At 43.6% G+C, this 18,649-nt stretch overlaps 1 protein-coding gene across 2 annotated transcripts in view; it reads left to right on the top strand.

The window, feature by feature from the left end:
- qser1 (glutamine and serine rich 1) overlaps positions 1 to 18,649 on the top strand; it is a 130,762-nt gene that overhangs the window by 19,913 nt on the left and 92,200 nt on the right. The window lies entirely within an intron of this gene.

Here is an 18,649-nt window from a genome sequence, read left to right as displayed (position 1 = left end):
CACTCGTTACATCCTGCCATCCAGTAAAAGACCCATTTATGCCAACTGTTTCCTGTTAGCTAGCCAATCTCCTTTACATGTCAATATGTCAGCCCCCTACATCAGGAGCTTTTATTTTCTGCAATAACCTTTGATGTGGCACTTTATCAAATGTCATCTGAAAATCTAAGTACAGTGCATCCACCAATTCCCCTTTATCCACAGCACATGTGACTCTTTCAAAAAACTCCAATAAATTGGTTAAACATGATTTCCCTTTCACAAAATCATGTTGACTCTGCCTGATTCCCTTGAATTTGTCTATGACGTCTTTAATAATAGCTTCTAACATTTTCCCCATGACAGATGTTAAACTAACTGGCCTGTAGTTTACTGCTTTCTGCCTTCCTCTCTTTTTGAATTGGCTATTTCCCAATCTGGAACTTCCCCGAATCTAGGGAATTTTGTAAAATTAAAACCAACACATCAACTATCTCACTAGCCACTTCTTTTAAGACCCTAGGATGAAGTCCATCAGGACCCGGGGACTTGTCAGCCCACAGCTCTAACAATTTGCTCAGTGCCACTTCCCTGGTGATTGTAATTTTCTTGAGATCTTCTCTCCCTTCCAATTCCTGACGTAGATCTATTTCTGGGATGCTACTTGTATCCCCAATAGTGAAGACTGTTGCAAAATACCTGTTCCATTCATCTGCCATCTTCTTATTTTCCTTTATTAATTCCCCAAACTCACTTTCTATAGCATTAATGCTCACTTTGTTAACTCTTTTCTTATTTAAAGATTTGTACAAACTATTACTAACTGCCTTTATACTTCTAGCTAGCTTTCTCTCGTGCTCAGTTAGAATAGTCAAGCCCTGAGGTAACAAAGGCATGGATGAGGAATGCTGATGCAGATGTGGAGATGAGCGATGCTACAGAGGTAGAATTAGACTGTTTTGGTGATGTAGTGGATATGTGTTCAAAAGCCCATATTGGGATGAACTATGATGCCTAGATTGGAAATGCTCTTAGTTCAGCCTCAGTTAGCAGGGAGACTAATTGAGTCAGTGGCAAAGGAATGGAGGTTGTGAATAGGACTGAAGACAATGCCTTCTGTCTTCTCAATATTTCTTATTGGAACTGGATGGCAATCAGCATGACGGATCAGAGAGAACAGTGGTTAGAGAGAGGTGGTGGTAAGGTAAAGCAAAGTGTCCTTAGTGTACATGTGGAAACCTGTGTTTCAGACAATGTTGCCGAGGGGCGGTGTGCAAATGAGGAACCTGAGGGGGCCAAGAATAGTTCCTTGGTGGATTCCAGAGGTATCGGTGCAGGAGTGGCAAGAGAAGCCATTGCAGGTCGGTCTTTCTCGGGCTATTACTGGATAGATGAGAATGGCAAAGGCAGTCCCACCCAGCTGGATACAAAACATTGTACTTTGCAGATAGTAAATTCCCAGATTATGTTCTGTACTACAGAAGTGATTGGTTTTAACACCTTAAAGTATGCCTGCCACCCTCCAGTCACTGAGCAAGCTTTAATTAAAATTAGCTAATAAAAGTTATGTAGAAATGCATTAACAATTTTTACTGCAGTATGTTAAATTGCATTATTCACCCAGAACACTAATCCTGCAAAACTAATATAATAATTTTCCACATGTCAGTGTTTGGATTGTGTGTACTTAAAAACTGCAATTTTAAATGCACTTTATGGCTAGATTAATGGTTTACATTATAATGGGATGGAAACAATTAAGATAATTCCCAGTGCACAGATTCAGACTCAAAAATGTCAACTTTAAATCTAGTTTTAAGTTTTACCAGCTTTCACTAATAGAGTTTGATTGGTATTTAATTTTTTTTATATCTCAGTCATGCATATTGTATAACGGGTATTTATCTTTCTAAATAAAATGTTAACGCTTTAATCAATACGCGTCCATTTTTTAAAATAAACTTCCTATCAGTCAGGAAGGTCTGATAAATGGAACAATGTAGTTTTGTGATTTAGGCCATGCTCAATCCTAACAGGGCTGCATAGAGAGGCTTTCTAATAATTTGGTGAATGCTTTAAATTTGTTGCCAATTCCAGCTTCTGTGATTAGGATGCGTTCCCAGCAAGAACTTACATTTATATATCCTTAACTTACATTTATTTATCCTTAACGCAGAAAAGTTCTAAGGCACGTCACAGGACCGTAATCAAATACATTTTCACACTGAGCCACATGACACATTAGGATAGGTGAATAGCAGCTTTGACAGAGTTAGTTTTAAGGAGCATCTTTAAAGGAAGTGAAGAGGTAGAGAGATTGAGATAAAAACAAAAAAACTGCGGATGCTGGAAATCCAAAACAAAAACAGAATTACCTGGAAAAACTCAGCAGGTCTGGCAGCATCGGCGGAGAAGAAAAGAGTTGACGTTTCGAGTCCTCATGACCCTTCGACAGAACTTGAGTTTGAGTCCAGGAAAGAGCTGAAATATAAGCTGGTTTAAGGTGTGTGTGTGGGGGGCGGAGAGATAGAGAGACAGAGAGGTGGAGGGGGTTGGTGTGGTTGTAGGGACAAACAAGCAGTGATAGAAGCAGATCATCAAAAGATGTCAACGACAATAGTACAATAGAACACATAGGTGTTAAAGTTAAAGTTGGTGATATTATCTAAAAGAATGTGCTAATTAAGAATGGATGGTAGGGCACTCAAGGTATAGCTCTAGTGGGTTTTTTTTTAATAATGGAAATAGGTGGGAAAAGGAAAATCTTTATAATTTATTGGAAAAAAAAAAGGGGGAAACAGAAAGGGGGTGGGGATGGGGGAGGGAGCTCACGACCTAAAGTTGTTGAATTCAATATTCAGTCCGGAAGGCTGTAAAGTCCCTAGTCGGAAGATGAGGTGTTGTTCCTCCAGTTTGCGTTGGGCTTCACTGGAACAATGCAGCAAGCCAAGGACAGACATGTGGGCAAGAGAGCAGGGTGGAGTGTTAAAATGGCAAGCGACAGGGAGGTTTGGGTCATTCTTGCGGACAGACCGCAGGTGTTCTGCAAAGCGGTCGCCCAGCTTACGTTTGGTCTCTCCAATGTAGAGGAGACCACATTGGGAGCAACGAATGCAGTAGACTAAGTTGGGGGAAATGCAAGTGAAATGCTGCTTCACTTGAAAGGAGTGTTTGGGTCCTTGGACGGTGAGGAGAGAGGAAGTGAAGGGGCAGGTGTTGCATCTTTTGCGTGGGCATGGGGTTGTGCCATAGGAGGAGGTTGAGGAGTAGGGGGTGATGGAGGAGTGGACCAGGGTGTCCCGGAGGGAGCGATCCCTACGGAATGCCGATAGGGGGGGTGAAGGGAAGATGTGTTTGGTGGTGGCATCATGCTGGAGTTGGCGGAAATGGCGGAGGATGATCCTTTGAATGCGGAGGCTGGTGGGCTGATAAGTGAGGACAAGGGGGACCCTATCAACCGTGTCCGGCCCATCTCCCGCGCATCCGCCCTCACTCCTTCTCCTCCCTCGCAGAAACATGATAGGGTCCCCCTTGTCCTCACTTATCACCCCACCAGCCTCCGCATTCAAAGGATCATCCTCCGCCATTTCCGCCAACTCCAGCATGATGCCACCACCAAACACATCTTCCCTTCACCCCCCTTATCGGCATTCCGTAGGGATCGCTCCCTCTGGGACACCCTGGTCCACTCCTCCATCACCCCCTACTCCTCAACCCCCTCCTATGGCACAACCCCATGCCCACGCAAAAGATGCAACACCTGCCCCTTCACTTCCTCTCTCCTCACCGTCCAAGGACCCAAACACTCCTTTCAAGTGAAGCAGCATTTCACTTGCATTTCCCCCAACTTAGTCTACTGCATTCGTTGCTCCCAATGTGGTCTCCCCTACATTGGAGAGACCAAACGTAAGCTGGGCGACCGCTTTGCAGAACACCTGCGGTCTGTCCGCAAGAATGACCCAAACCTCCCTGTCGCTTGCCATTTTAACACTCCACCCTGCTCTCTTGCCCACATGTCTGTCCTTGGCTTGCTGCATTGTTCCAGTGAAGCCCAACGCAAACTGGAGGAACAACACCTCATCTTCTGACTAGGGACTTTACAGCCTTCCGGACTGAATATTGAATTCAACAACTTTAGGTCGTGAACTCCCTCCCCCATCCCCACCCCCTTTCTGTTTTCCCCCTTTTTTTTTCCAATAAATTATAAAGATTTTCCTTTTCCCACCTATTTCCATTATTAAAAAAAAACCCACTAGAGCTATACCTTGAGTGCCCTACCATCCATTCTTAATTAGCACATTCTTTTAGATAATATCACCAACTTTAACTTTAACACCTATGTGTTCTATTGTACTATTGTCGTTGACATCTTTTGATGATCTGCTTCTATCACTGCTTGTTTGTCCCTACAACCACACCAACCCCCTCCACCTCTCTGTCTCTCTATCTCTCCGCCCCCCACACACACACCTTAAACCAGCTTATATTTCAGCTCTTTCCTGGACTCAAACTCAAGTTCTGTCGAAGGGTCATGAGGACTCGAAACGTCAACTCTTTTCTTCTCCGCCGATGCTGCCAGACCTGCTGAGTTTTTCCAGGTAATTCTGTTTTTGTTTTGTGAGAGATTGAGATGTTGAAGGAGGGAATTCCAGGGCTTAAAGCCTAAGCAACTGAAGACATAGCCGCCATGATGGAGTGATTAAAATTGGGAATTCTCAAATGGCTATAAGTGCAGGAGCAAAGAGATATTGGAGGCTATGCAGGGCTGGTGGAGGGTAGAGATTTGGAGGGGCGGGGTGATACAGAATTTTAAAATTGAGGTGTTTAACTAGTAACCAGTGTATCTCAGCAAGCACAGAGTTGATGGGTAATCGGGTCTTGGCGTGAGTTATGAAATGGAAAGTAGATTACATTAATTGTTCAATTGATTGCAAGCTAAGACTCACCTTAAAATGAGAGATTATAATGCAAAAAATGCTGCCTGGTAAATTTGAATATCTAAAGATTTTTCTTAAGTTACTCCCTTTGCTTTCTGTAATGTTTCCTTGAAAAAATGGGACTGTTTGTACTGGGATGACAGGTGTTCAAAATTATGAGAAGGGGATAAATTAGGTAGAAATACTGCGGATGGGGGGTCCAGAATGGGGCGATAGATGTTAAGTTTATATGCAAGGGTTCAGGATAGAAGCAGGGGAATTTCGCTTTGAGGCTCTGGCATGCACTAGTACGATGAAGCAGTTACTATGTTAGCATTTAACAATTGGTTAGCTTGATGGTTGAAAGCAAGGGGAATGGAGGCACATGGAATTAGGGCTCCTCTTAGGGTAAACACCAATATGGTTTGAGAGGCCTGTTTCTATGTTGTAATTTTATGTAACTTGAACCTGCTAGACACAGGAGTAAGTGAGGGCAGGACCCTACTGTCCAGCATTATTTGCATTGATTTTAAAGCAAAATGTAATGTGCAAGAGTTGTGAAAGACTGTTTATCTCTTGAAACAGCCACTGTGGTATGCTTTTCATTGATGATACCAAAGGATACAGAACAACTCTTGAAATTATTTAATAAATATAAAACTGAGAAAGAACTTGCACTCTAGCCAAACTAGAGAATCTCCGCCATTTTCGCCAACTCCAGCATGATGCCACCACCAAACACATCTTCCCTTCACCCCCCCTATTGGCATTCCGTAGGGATCGCTCCCTCCGGGACACCCTGGTCCACGCCTCCATCACCCCCTACTCCTCAACCCCCTCCTATGGCACCACCCCATGCCCACGCAAAAGATGCAACACCTGCCCCTTCACTTCCTCTCTCCTCACCGTCTAAGGGCCCAAACTCCTTTCAAGTGAAGCAGCATTTCACTTGCATTTCCCCCAACTTAGTCTACTGCATTCGTTGTTCCCAGTGTGGTCTCCTCTAAATTGGAGAGACCAAACGTAAACTGGGCGACCGCTTTGCAGAACACCTGCGGTCTGTCCGCAAGAATGACCCAAACCTCCCTGTCGCTTGCCATTTTAACACTCCACCCTGCTCTCTTGCCCACATGTCTGTCCTTGGCTTGCTGCATTGTTCCAGTGAAGCCCAACGCAAACTGGAGGAACAACACCTCATCTTCCGACTAGGCACTTTACAGCCTTCCGGACTGAATATTGAATTCAACAACTTTAGGTCGTGAGCTCCCCCCACCCCCATCCCCACCCCCTTTCTGTTTCCCCCTTTTTTTTCCAATAAATTATATAGATATTTCTTTTCCCACCTATTTCCATTATTTTTAAATATCTTAAAATCTTTTATGCTCTCCCCACCCCCACTAGAGCTATACCTTGAGTGCCCTACCATCCATTCTTAATTAGCACATTCGTTTAGATAATATCACCAACTTTAACACCTATGTGTTCTTTTGTTCTATTGTTGTTGACATCTTTTGATGATCTGCTTCTATCACTGCTTGTTTGTCCCTACAACCACACTCCCCCCTCCACTTCTCTCTCTCTCTCTCTCTCTCTCTCCACCCCCCCCACACACCTTAAACCAGCTTATATTTCAACTCTTTCTTGGACTCGAACTCAAGTTCTGTCGAAGGGTCATGAGGACTCGAAACGTCAACTCTTTTCTTCTCTGCCGATGCTGCCAGACCTGCTGAGTTTTTCCAGGTAATTCTGTTTTTGTTTTAGAGAATTTGGGAAGCTGGGAAATCACCAGTAACAATAGCGATATTCCATATTAGTAGACAAGGGTGGATAAAAATGCATTTAGAACTATTTGCTTGTGGGGACTAAATGCTTACAGACTGGACAAAATGGCATCTTGTATTTTTATGTTGATATCCAGTGAGTTTTATCAGCTGTTTTATGGTCCTGTAAATAGTGACTGTTTTTAAAAATTAAATGCTTAACAGCATTACTAATTTTTATTAAAATTATAATTTGAGGATTTGCTGATAGAAAAAAGATTGATGAAGCAGTGATTAAAAGTCTTGAGCTTTTTAAAGTTAAAGCTGATTTTTTTTTGAGCTTGCCATGCAATTGCTGTATTTAACGAAAGTATATGCAAAGCACAAAAGATGCTGAAACATCCAAGTTTCTGAATCATTGTTTTCTAATTCTTTTTAGTTACAGCAATAGCTTTTCTTTTATTTGCTCTTGCGATATGAGCAAATACTAGTAATGAAACATCTATCTATGTCCATCTGGCTCACTAGTGCCCTGTAGAGAAGAAAATCTGCTGCCCTTACTTACCCAGTTTGGCCTATGTGTCTCCAGATCCACAGCAATGTGATCGACTCTTAACTGCCCTCAAAAATGGCCTAGCAAGCCACTTGGCTGTACAGAAGAGTCAATAAAAATTGGATGAACTACCCAGTAAAGACCAACATACTGGAAAAGGCAAAGACACAGCACTGACCAGTCAACTCTGCAAAGTCATCCTCCCTAGCATCTGGGAATTTGTGTCAAAGTTGGGAGAGCTCTTCCACAGACTAGTCAGACAGCTGCCTGATATAATAATATTACCAAATTATACCTTACAGCCAATGTCCCAGGCTTTTCCATGGTTTATATCCTGTCACACCAGCAGGACGACTCACTTGAGGTGGCAATACGATGGTATACAGTTGGGAGGAAGTGACACTGGGAGTGTTCAGCATTGACTCTGGGCGTGATGAAGTCTCATTGCATCAGGCCAAACATGGGCACAGAAACCTCCTGCTGATTACCACCTCCCGCTCTCCCTCAGCTGATGAATCCGCAGTGCTCCATGTTTAACACCACTTGAAAGAGATAATAAGGGTAACAAGGGCACAGAATGTATCCTGTATGGGGGACTTCAGTGTCCATCGCCAAAAGTGGCTTGGTAGTACCACCACTGTCCAAGTCTTTCTGCTAAACTGAGCTTGCAGATAGTGAGACAACCATAAACAGAAAAACCTGCTTGACCCCATCATCCCCAATCTATCTGTGGCAGGTGCACTTGACTGTCACAGTATTGGTAAGAATGACCACCACAGTCTCTGTGGAAACAAGGTCCCATCTTTGTACTCCATCATGTTGTGTGGCACTACCACTATGCTAATTGGATAGATTCAGAATAAATCTAGCAGCTCAAAACTGGGCACGCATGACACTCTGTGGGTCATCAGCAGTATTGTATCTAACCATTTGTAATCTCATACCCCAGCATATGCCTCATGCTACCATTATTACCAAGCCAGGGGATCAATCCTGGTTCAGTGACAAGTGCAGGAGAGCATGCCAGGAGCAGTACCAGGCATTTCTAAAAATGAGATATCATTCTGATGAAGCTACAACACAGGATTGCAAACATGTAAAACACAGATCAGATCAAAGCTCTGCAATCTTGCCACATCCAGTCGTAAATGGTGGTGGACAAATAACCAACTAACTGGAGGAGGAGGCTCCATAATCATGACCATCCACAACGATGGGGAGCCCAGCATGGCGGTGCAAATGACGAGGCTGAAAAATTCGCAACCATCTTCAGTCAGAAGTGCAAAGTCAAAGATCCATTTCAACCTCCTCCTGAGGTCCCTAGTGTCACAGATACCAATCTTCAGCCAATTCCATTCACTTCATGTGAATCTGAATAAATTGCTGAAGGCACTGGATGCACCAAAGGCTGTGGATCGTGACAAAAGTCCTGGCTGTGGAACTGAAAATTTGTGCTCCGGAACTAGCTGCACCCCTAACCAAATTCTCGTACAGCTGCAACATTGGCATTTACAGACAATGTGGAAAATTGCCCAGTTATGACCTGTTCACAAAAAGCAAGACAAATCCAATCTGGCCAATTGTCACTCCATCAGTCTGCTCTCAATTATCAGCAAAGTAATGGAAGGTGTCATTGACAGTTCTATCAAGCGATACGCACAATAATAATCTGCTCACTGTTCTGTTTGGGTTCCACCATGGCCACTAGGCTCCAGACATCATTACAGTCTTGGTTCAAAAGTGGACGAAAGAGCTGAATTCCAGAAGTGAAGTAAGAGTGAGTGCCCTTGACACCAAGGAAGTATTTGACTGAACATGGCATCAAGGTGCTCTAGCAAAATTTGAGTCAATGAGAATTGGGGTTGGAGTGAAACCTAGCTCAAAGAAAGATGGTAACGGTTGTTGGAGGCCAATCATCTCAGACACACAGCATCACTGCAGGAGTTCCTCAGGGTAGTTTCCTAGACCCAACCATCTCCACAGGGATGAGAAATGTCCACCTTTTGGCAGAATTCTGACTTTTTGATCGTGGAATTCTGTCCTGTCGGGAAGAAAATCTGCTGTCCTTATCCAGTCTGGCCTATGTCTGGCACAGCAAAGTAAATGACCCTTAACTGCCTCACTTTTTACGACCTCTGCCTTCCCTCCCTCCCTTGTAGTCCTTTACTTCGCTTCGCAGGTACATAATCCAGCAAGGTCTTATTCTGTTGTTAACATGGACTTCATCCTGAATTACATGTGCTAACTGCGTTGAATGTTGAGGACCAATGCATTTGTACAAAATCATCAGTTTTCCTGGTAACAGAAGGTAAACAAAGGGAAAATTAATATCTCCACCCACTAATAATTCCAGCCACTTAAAGTGGCCTAGAAACATTTAGATTTTGCTACATATCATAAAAAGTGCTAACATTTTTCTGGCCCCTCACACTGCAGTGATTTTGCTGCTTTGTGCTATGCTGTGTACATGACTCCCCAGTGCAAATTTTCAGAGCATTTTTTATCTTCACCCACTCTCATCCTGTATTCAGCTGCTTCATCAATGATCTTCCCTCCATCAGAAGGTGAAAAGTGGGTATGTTCGCTGATGATTTCAGGGTTCAGTAGCATTCACAACTCCTCAGATAATGAGGCAGTTGGTGCCTGCGTACATCAAGACCTGGACAATGTTCAGGCCTGGTCTGATAAGTGGCAAGTAACATTCACACCACTCAAGTGCCAGGCAGTGACCACTCTAAAAAGAGAATCAAACTATCTCCCTTTGTTCAATGGCATTACCATCACTGAATCTCCCACCATCACTACCCTGGGGATTACCATCGACCACAAACTTAACTAGACCAGCCATATAAATAGCATCACCACAAGAGCAAGCCAAAGGCTGGAGATTCTGTGGCAAGTAACTCTCGTGACTCCCCAAAGCCTGTTTGCCATCTACAAGGTAGAAGTTAGGAATGCGATGGAATACTCAACACTTGCCTGGATAAGTGCAGTTCCAACAAGATTTAAGAAGGGCTACACTGTTCAGGACAAAACAGCCTGCTTGATTGGCATCCCATCTGCCATCTTAAGCATTTGTTTCCCCCACTACTGGCGCACAGTGGTAGCAGTGTGAGTCAACCAGAGTGCACTGAACAGCTTGCCAAGCCTCTTGTGACAGCACCTTCCAAATCCATGATTTCTACCACTTAGAAGGACAAAGGTAGCTGATGTATGGGGACACCATCTGCAAAGATTTTTCCAAATCACTCACCATCCTCACTTGGGCTATAACACTGCCCTTTCACTATTGCTGGGTCAAAAAACTAGATCTGCCTTTCTAACAGCAGCTACACCTACATCACTTGCACTGCAGTGGCTCAAGAAAGTGCCACGCCTCCACCTCTATCGCAATTAGTGATGGGCAACAAATGCTGATCTTGCCAATTATGTTTACATCCCATGAACAGAAAAATAAATACTTCTCTATATGCAATTCAGACAATTGTCCCAGATTATTGTCTCTAAAAGTTTCCCCACGACTGATGTTAGGATCATTTTCTTGGAGTTGCCAAGTTTATACTTCTCCCTGTTTTTGGAAAGGGGCATAACATTTGAATCCTCCATTTTTCTGGCACCAAGCCTATAAAGCAATTGTGTGGTCAGAGTCGGCAGTTTTCACCTTGCGTCTCTCATGGGACAATTCTCTGTCGATAAGTGGTATTGTGTCTCTGGGGAGAGAGCGGTGAGTCATTCAGAGAGTTAATGACCTTCAAGGAGTTGGACACTCTTGCTTTCCTACTTCACTTTGGTTATTACCATGATTTATATCAGTTAGCCTGTTGATCCTCTTTGTGCGGAGCAGTAAGTTAAAGAATGGATAAGAACATATACTTCAGAAATATGCTTGCATCTAGCATACGTCTGTGGCACTTCGTATGCTATTCTTTGTTTTAGGTGCCATTGATAATTAATTTCCACTTGAGACATATGCAAAGAATGAAAGCCAATGTCATTTACTACAGTATTTGGGTTTTCTCACCTCATGACCTGGCCTGTCCTTAAAGGCAGGAGTTGGATATTTTTAAGGAGCTGCCAATATAAAGAAACTTCTCCCTCTATTAGATGTATCTCTTTCAGCCATTTTCTCACGGGGAGTACAGAACAATATAAACCACTTAAAATGCACAATTCTGTTTTATTGGTTAAAAAATAACAGCTGTGCCTCAGACCTCAAAATTACTCAAGTGATGGCACAGGGAATCTGTTTATGTATATGAAAAAGGCTACATTAGTTGCCAATCAATTATTGCCAATGCAACAATGTTCCAATTCTGAGCTCACGTTAGACTTTTAATTTTTCAATTAGTACAAGACAGCATATCAGTTACACATTCAGTTGTATCTGAGATCTTTCAGCTTATGGAGTCACGTTGCAAACTGGTATAATTGTTACTTTTACACATAATTACTTGGCATAAAGTATGCTGCAACTGCACCAAAGTGCCTGTTGCTTTCTAAATTTTCATGAAATATTTTACCTATGAACTGTATTTCCGATTTTATAAGCAGAGGACCTGGTAATGTAACATTTCCTGAGGATCGGATTGAAATCCTTGTTACTGTATGTAGTAACTTCCTGAATCTTCTAGGCTTCAGATAGTTATGTCCCTGTGTCTATATGGACATGGTAAAGCAACATACTGACCCACAGGATCAAGTTGCTTATCTGTAAGGCCTGTATCCTCAGCACTTTGCTGCATGGCAACAAAGTGACAACCTACACCTGCCAAGAAGAAAGTCTCAATTACTTCCATCTCCGGTGTCTACAACACATCCTTGGCATCAGATGGAAAGACAAAGTCATCAATGAAGCTGCCCTTTCTAGGGCAAACATGCCAAGCATGCGAGCGCTAATCAAGCAAAGAAGGCTTCGCTGGCTTTGGCATATGCACTGGATGGAAGATGGCTGCATCCCCAAGAATATGCTATTAGGTGAGATAGCCCGCCCCAAGAGACCAGCTAGACAGCCATAGTTCTGATTCAAGGATGCCGTGAAAGGAGGTATGAAAGCCCTCAATGTCAATCATGACCAGTGGGAAGCTCCAGCTGACAACCAATGCAAATGGTGACACCAGTTTGGGCAAGAGTTCTCCACCACAACAGCATATGGTTTCAGAAGCTCCAAAGCAGACACCAGCCCTGCAAACTAATGTTATTTAGGGAAAGAAATCTGTTGTCCTTACTTGGTCTAGCCTACACATGACTCCAGATCCACAGCAATGTGGTTGACTCTTAATGCCCTCTGAAATGGCCTAGCAAGCCACTCAGTTGTAACAAACTGCTACAAAAAAGTCACAAACTAGGAATGAAACTGGATGGACCACTCAGCATCGACCTAGGCACCGGAAATGGCAGTGGCAATCTCAGCCCTGTCAACCCTGTAAGGTTCTCCTTACTAACGTCTGAGAAATTGGGAGAGCTGTCTCACAGACTAGTCAAGCAACAATCATCCTCACGGAATCATACCTTACAGATAATGTCCCAGACACCACCATCATCTGCAGGACAGACCCAGCAGAGGTGGCAGCACAGTGGTAAACAGTTGGGAGGGAGCTATCCTGGGAGACCTCAACATAGACTTCATGTGGTGCGGAGTCAATGGCATCAGGTCAAACATGGGAAAGGAAACCTCCTGCTGATTGCCATGTACCACTCTCCCTAAGCTGATGAATCAGTGCTCCTCCATGTTGAACACCACTTGGAGGAAGCACTGAGTGTGGCAAGGGCGCAGAATGTGCTCTGGGTGGGGGGACTTCAATGTCTACCACCAAGAGTTGCTCGGTAGCACGACTGCTGACTGAGCTGGCCAAATCCTAAAGGGCTTGACTGCTAGATTGGGTCTGTGGCAGGTGGTGAGGGAACCAACAAGAGGGAAAAACATAATTGACCTCATCCTCACCAACCCCTACCTGCCGCAGATTCATCTGTCCATGACAATATCGGTAGGAGTGACCACCGCACAGTCCTGGCTTCATGTTAAGGGTACCCTCCATCGTGTTGTTTGGCACTATCACCATGCTAAATGGGATAGATTTCAAACAGATCGAGCAACTGAAGACTGGGCATCCATGAGGCTCTGTAGGCTATCAGCAGCAGCAGAATTGCACTCGAACACAATCTGTAACTTTATGGCCTGGCCTATCCCCCACTCTACCGTTATCACCAAGCCGGAGATCAACCCTAATGAAGAGTGCAGGAAGACATGCCAGGAGCAGCACCATAAGAACATATAAGAAATAGGAACAGGAGTACACCATTTGGCCCCTCAAGCCTGCTCTGCCATTCAATAAGATCATGGTTCGTCTTGTGTTTCGATTTCCACATTCCCATCTAACCCCAATAACCTTTGATTCCCTTGCCTAACAAGAACCTATCTACCTTTGCCTAAAAATATTGAATGACCCTGCCTCTACCGCCTTCTGAGGCAGAGTGTTCCAAAGTTGCATAGCTCTCTGAGGGGAAAAAAATTTTCCTCATCTCTGTCCTAAAAGGGTGACCCCTAATTTTAAAACAGTGCCCTCAGTTCTGGACTCACCCTCGAAGCTTAACACCATCCAGGACAAAGCAGTCCACTTGATTGGCACCATATCCACAAACATTCACTCCCTCCACCATTGACACACTGTAGCCGCAGTGTGTACCATCACTGCAGGAATTCACCAAGACTCCTTCAACAGCACCTTCCAAACCCAAACCCAGGACCATTGCCATCCAGAAGGACAAAGGTAGCAGATAGATAGGAACACTACCACCTGGAAGTTCCCCTCCAAGTCACTCACATCCTGATTGGAAATATATCGCCGTCCCTTCACTATCGCTGGGTCAAAGTTCTGAAACTCCCTTCCTAACAGCACTGTGGATATACCCACACCACATGGACTGCAGCGGTCCAAGAAGGCAGCTCACCGCCACCTTCTCAAGGGCAGCTAGGGATGGGCAATAAATGCTGGTCTAGCCAGCGAAGCCCCCATCCCATGAATGAATAAAAAAAAAACGAGGTGTCAGCAGAGATCATCCCATACCACTGACAAGGGACAACTTCACTGTGACACTTGTAACAACATTGCCATTCCAGAACTGGCTTATTCAGCCATCAAAAGAATTCCAGTCGATGATCTCATCTGACCTCACCAAATTCTGAGGCTGCATTGACATCATCCTTCGCAGATGGAAGGATGCCAGTCTTTCTTTGTGTATGCTCTCTGACTATTTATCTCTTGCGCGCTGTCTCTCACTGTTTCTGTTGGGAATGCTCTGCCACGCTCAGTTTCTCTTAGATGCGCTCCCTGATCCATTTTCCGTACAGATTCCTTATTTCTCATACTTGTGTCAGTTTGGCAAGGAAGGGATTGATGGACAAGTGCACTCTTGCAGGATAGGATTCAGGCAGCGGTGTTCTTGAAGTGAGGAATTCAGGAGTCCAGCAATTATGACACTGGAGAAGTGAGGCCTGGAAGCAATGCAAGTGTGGATGGACCAAGTTTTTGGGTATGTACTGAGCCAACATTTGCCCATTGAACGTTTCTTTGTTTTTTGATGCTTTGAGAAGTATCTCTTTGTTTCAATCTTAGAAGCTGTTAATTCCTAAACAAGTGTATTTTTGTCTCAAAGGGATAGTGTTAGGAGAAATATGATCGAGTTTACAGAGTGGTATTGTCCAGTACGATAGCTACTAGCTGCATTTGGCTAATTGGAAATCCAGATATGGTTAATGGCAATTTTTGATCAGTTGACTTTTTAAAAAAACATGAATAATAGGAATTGTTGTTGTGACTGATCTCAGTTCATATTCAAGTGGTACGTGAACTTTAACCTTTTGTTGTGCTTGGTGAAATGAAGATCAAGTAAATTGCACAGGTGCTTTTTTGATCATTTTGTGGGCTTTATTTCTTTAATAACTGCTTTTTGGTACTTGCTAACGTGGCGTCTAATGCGAGCCAGCAACATTTTATGGAGAAGGAAGCTGTCATGGTGGTTAACTCAATCAATTGAAATCACTCCAGGCCAGCAGAAGAAAGCAAGTACAACCAATAAATAACAAGCAGCTCCTATGGACCACACCATGGCATTCTGGATCGAGAGCAGGGCTGGGATTTGTCATTGAGTCAACATTCTCAGCAATCACTCTGATGTAGTCAAAGCCTGACTAGAAACTGTTGGGCAGAAACATAGGAAGTTGAGCTAAGTTGTGTCTGAGATTTATTATTGAATTCCAAATTATGGTGAAATGGGAAGTCCACCAAGTTTCTCACTGACAGGTGGTAGTAGTAGATACTTAAGTGAATATGCATGTGAAGTATATTTACCAGGCATTGTGTGTGATGTGTTTTCTATTAAAATTTGTGCATATGGCCATAGCTGTGCCTGCAGCCAGTCAATGATTTTCCATTCTGCTGCTGAGACCAATAATGACAGGGTCTGCTTTGTGGGGTGTTGGAAAGTGACCGAGGACAGCTGATAACTCAGAAGATATATAAATTTCTTCATACTACTAAAAGACTCTGGGGTAATGGCAGTTGTGCTATCAGCAGCCCTGCTATTAAACCATAAATGGACTTCCTAAAAATTGAAAGAAAATCATTTTATTTCTCTTTTTTAAAAATATGCACAGTAGATTGAATGACATAGATATTCATACATTTTTACACACCACTAAGCAAAAAATGTTTGTAGAATGTGCATGCAGGCCAGTAATTATTAAACCATTTCACTGTCTGGGCGTGCTACAGCTTGATTGTAGCCAGAAAAGACAACCTCTTCCAATACCGATGATGCGTTTTTGCTGTTGGAGCACCATTGTCTTTGGCTCTGGAGTTCTCAATGGAATTAATTTTTTTTTTAGGTGTGTTTTAGTGCTCTAGAAGCAGTGGCATTGCCTTGTTTATTTTTTTGTCAGTGACACTCTGAGCCTGGAAGGGTTCTTAAGTAATTGATCTGCTAAAATATCGTAGTTACACAGTTTAGGACTACACATTCCTTTGAAGTGGTCACTCAAAAAACTTAATAGGACAATGGAGATAAGGTTTTGCTGAGTTATTTATTGAGAAACGAATGACCAGCAGAGCACAAAGAAAAGCTTTAACAATCAATTTCTGCTTGTTTTTCTTCGAGCTGCCCTTCATTACCTCATGTTTTGACCTGTACTTGTCTTTAAGTTGATTGCAAAAAGTTACTGAAATTCTATAATGGAGAGAGAAGTGGCTAGTTGCTACCATGAAAAAAGGCCAAAGGTGATAAGCTGGCTTAACAACACCACTAACATTTCAATAAAGCTTGATGGTTGTGTGAATTCTTTGATATTTCTATTTACTATCCAATTTACAATGGGATTGCATAAGGGAATCAAGACCAAGTGTATTATTCAAGTCATGCAAGGATAGAAGGTGGGGTAATTGGGCACACTTTTAATGTCATAACATTTCTGACCTTGCTTTGTATAATAATTGAATTTATATGATCTTAGCTAAGTAGCAAAACTTAAATTTGAGAAGTTGAAATGCTTGAAGCACAAGGTTCTTTTCAGTACGAATCAGGAGCTGGGAGATGTAAAACTAATGCTACACTACCACCATTGTCAAGAGATTTTAAATATAGCGTGCTAGGTTTACTTCATTCCATTATAATTGTGGACATGAATTTTTAATTGGAAAATCTGCCAGCAGGAACTAAAGTTTTCTGAGCAAGAAGTATAAGATTTTAATGACTTTGCAGGGTTGACAGGGCTGCTAGGTGATGCTAAATCCTCCTTACTGGGGGCGAGTGCCAAAATTGGGAGAGCTGTCTCACAGACTAGTCAAGCAACAACCTGATGTAGTCATCCTCAAGGAATCATACCTTACACATAATGGCCCAGACTCCACTATGTCCTGTCCCACCTGCAGGTCAGACCCAGCAGAGGTGGCGGCACAGTGGTATACAGTCGGTAGGGAGTTGCCCCGGGGAGTCCCCAACATCGACTTCGGACCCCGTGAAGCCTCATGGCATCAAGTCAATAAAGGACAAGGAAACCTCCTGCTGATTACCATGTACCATCCTCCAACAGCTGGTCAATCAGTGCTCCTCCATGTTGAACATCACTTGGAGAAAGCACTGAGAGTGGCAAGGGTGCAGCCTGTTTTCTGGGTGGGGGACTTCAATGCCCATCACCAAGAGTGACTCGGTAGCACCACTACTGACCGAGCTGGCTGAGCCCTAAATGACATAGCTGCTAGACTGGGCCTGCGGCAGGTGGTGAGAGAACCAACAAGAGGGAAAAATATACTTGACCTCATCCTCACCAACCTGCCTGCCACAGATGCATCTATCTATCACAGTATCGGTAGGAGTGAGCAACGCACAGTCATTGTGGAGACAAAGTCCCGCCTTCACATTGAGGATACCATCCATTGTGTTGTTTGGCACTACCACTGTGCTAAATGGGATAGATTTCGAACAGATCTAGCAACTTAAGACTGGGCCTCCATGAGGTGCTGTGGGCCATCAGCAGCAGCAGAATTGTACTTGAACACAATCTGTAACTTGATGGCCTGGCATATCCCCCACTCTACCATTACTATCAAGCCAAGGGGTCAAACCTGGTTTAATGAAGAGTGCAGGAGGGCATGCCAGGAGCAGCACTGGGCATACCTAAAAACGAGGTGTCAACCTGCTGAAGCTTTCACACAGGACTACTTGCTTGCCAAAAAGCATAAGCAGAAAGTGATAGACAGAGCTAAGTGATTCCATAACCAACAGATCAGATCTGAGCTCTGCAGTCCTGCCACATCCATTCATGAATGGTGGTGGACAATCTAAGCAACTCGGAGGAGGAGGCTCCATAAATATGCCCATCCTCAATAATGCAGGAGCCCAGAACATCAGGGCAAAAGATAAGGCTGAAACATTCACAGCAATCTTCAGCCAGAAGTGCTGAATGGATGATCCATCTTTGCCTCCTCCATAGGTCCCTAGCATCACAGATACCAGTCTTAAGCCAATTCAGTTCACTCCACATGATGTCAAGAAATGGCTGAAGGCACTGGATATTGCAAAGGCTGTGGGCCCTGACAATATTGCGGCAACAGTACCGAAGACTTGTGCTGCAGACCTTGCTGCACCCCTAGCCAAGCTGTTCCAGTGCAGCTACAAAACTTACATCTAACCAGCTATGTGGAAAGTTGCCTAGGTATGTCCTGCACCAAAAAACAGGGCAAATCCAACCCAGCCAATTACCACCCCATCAGTCTATTCTCCATCAGTAAAGTGATGAAAGAGGTCATCAACAGTACTATTGAGTGGAATTTGCTTAGCAATAACCTGCTCACTGATGCAGCTTAGGTTCTGCCAGGGTCACTCAGCTTCTGACCTCATTACAGCCTTGGTTCAAACATGGACAAAAGAGCTGCACTCTGGGGGTGAGG

The sequence above is a fragment of the Carcharodon carcharias genome, chromosome 10 (genome assembly GCF_017639515.1).
Source record: "Carcharodon carcharias isolate sCarCar2 chromosome 10, sCarCar2.pri, whole genome shotgun sequence".
NCBI lineage: Eukaryota > Metazoa > Chordata > Chondrichthyes > Lamniformes > Lamnidae > Carcharodon > Carcharodon carcharias.
Note: the sequence above shows the minus strand (reverse complement) of the source record. Positions and strands in the feature narration are given on the sequence as shown.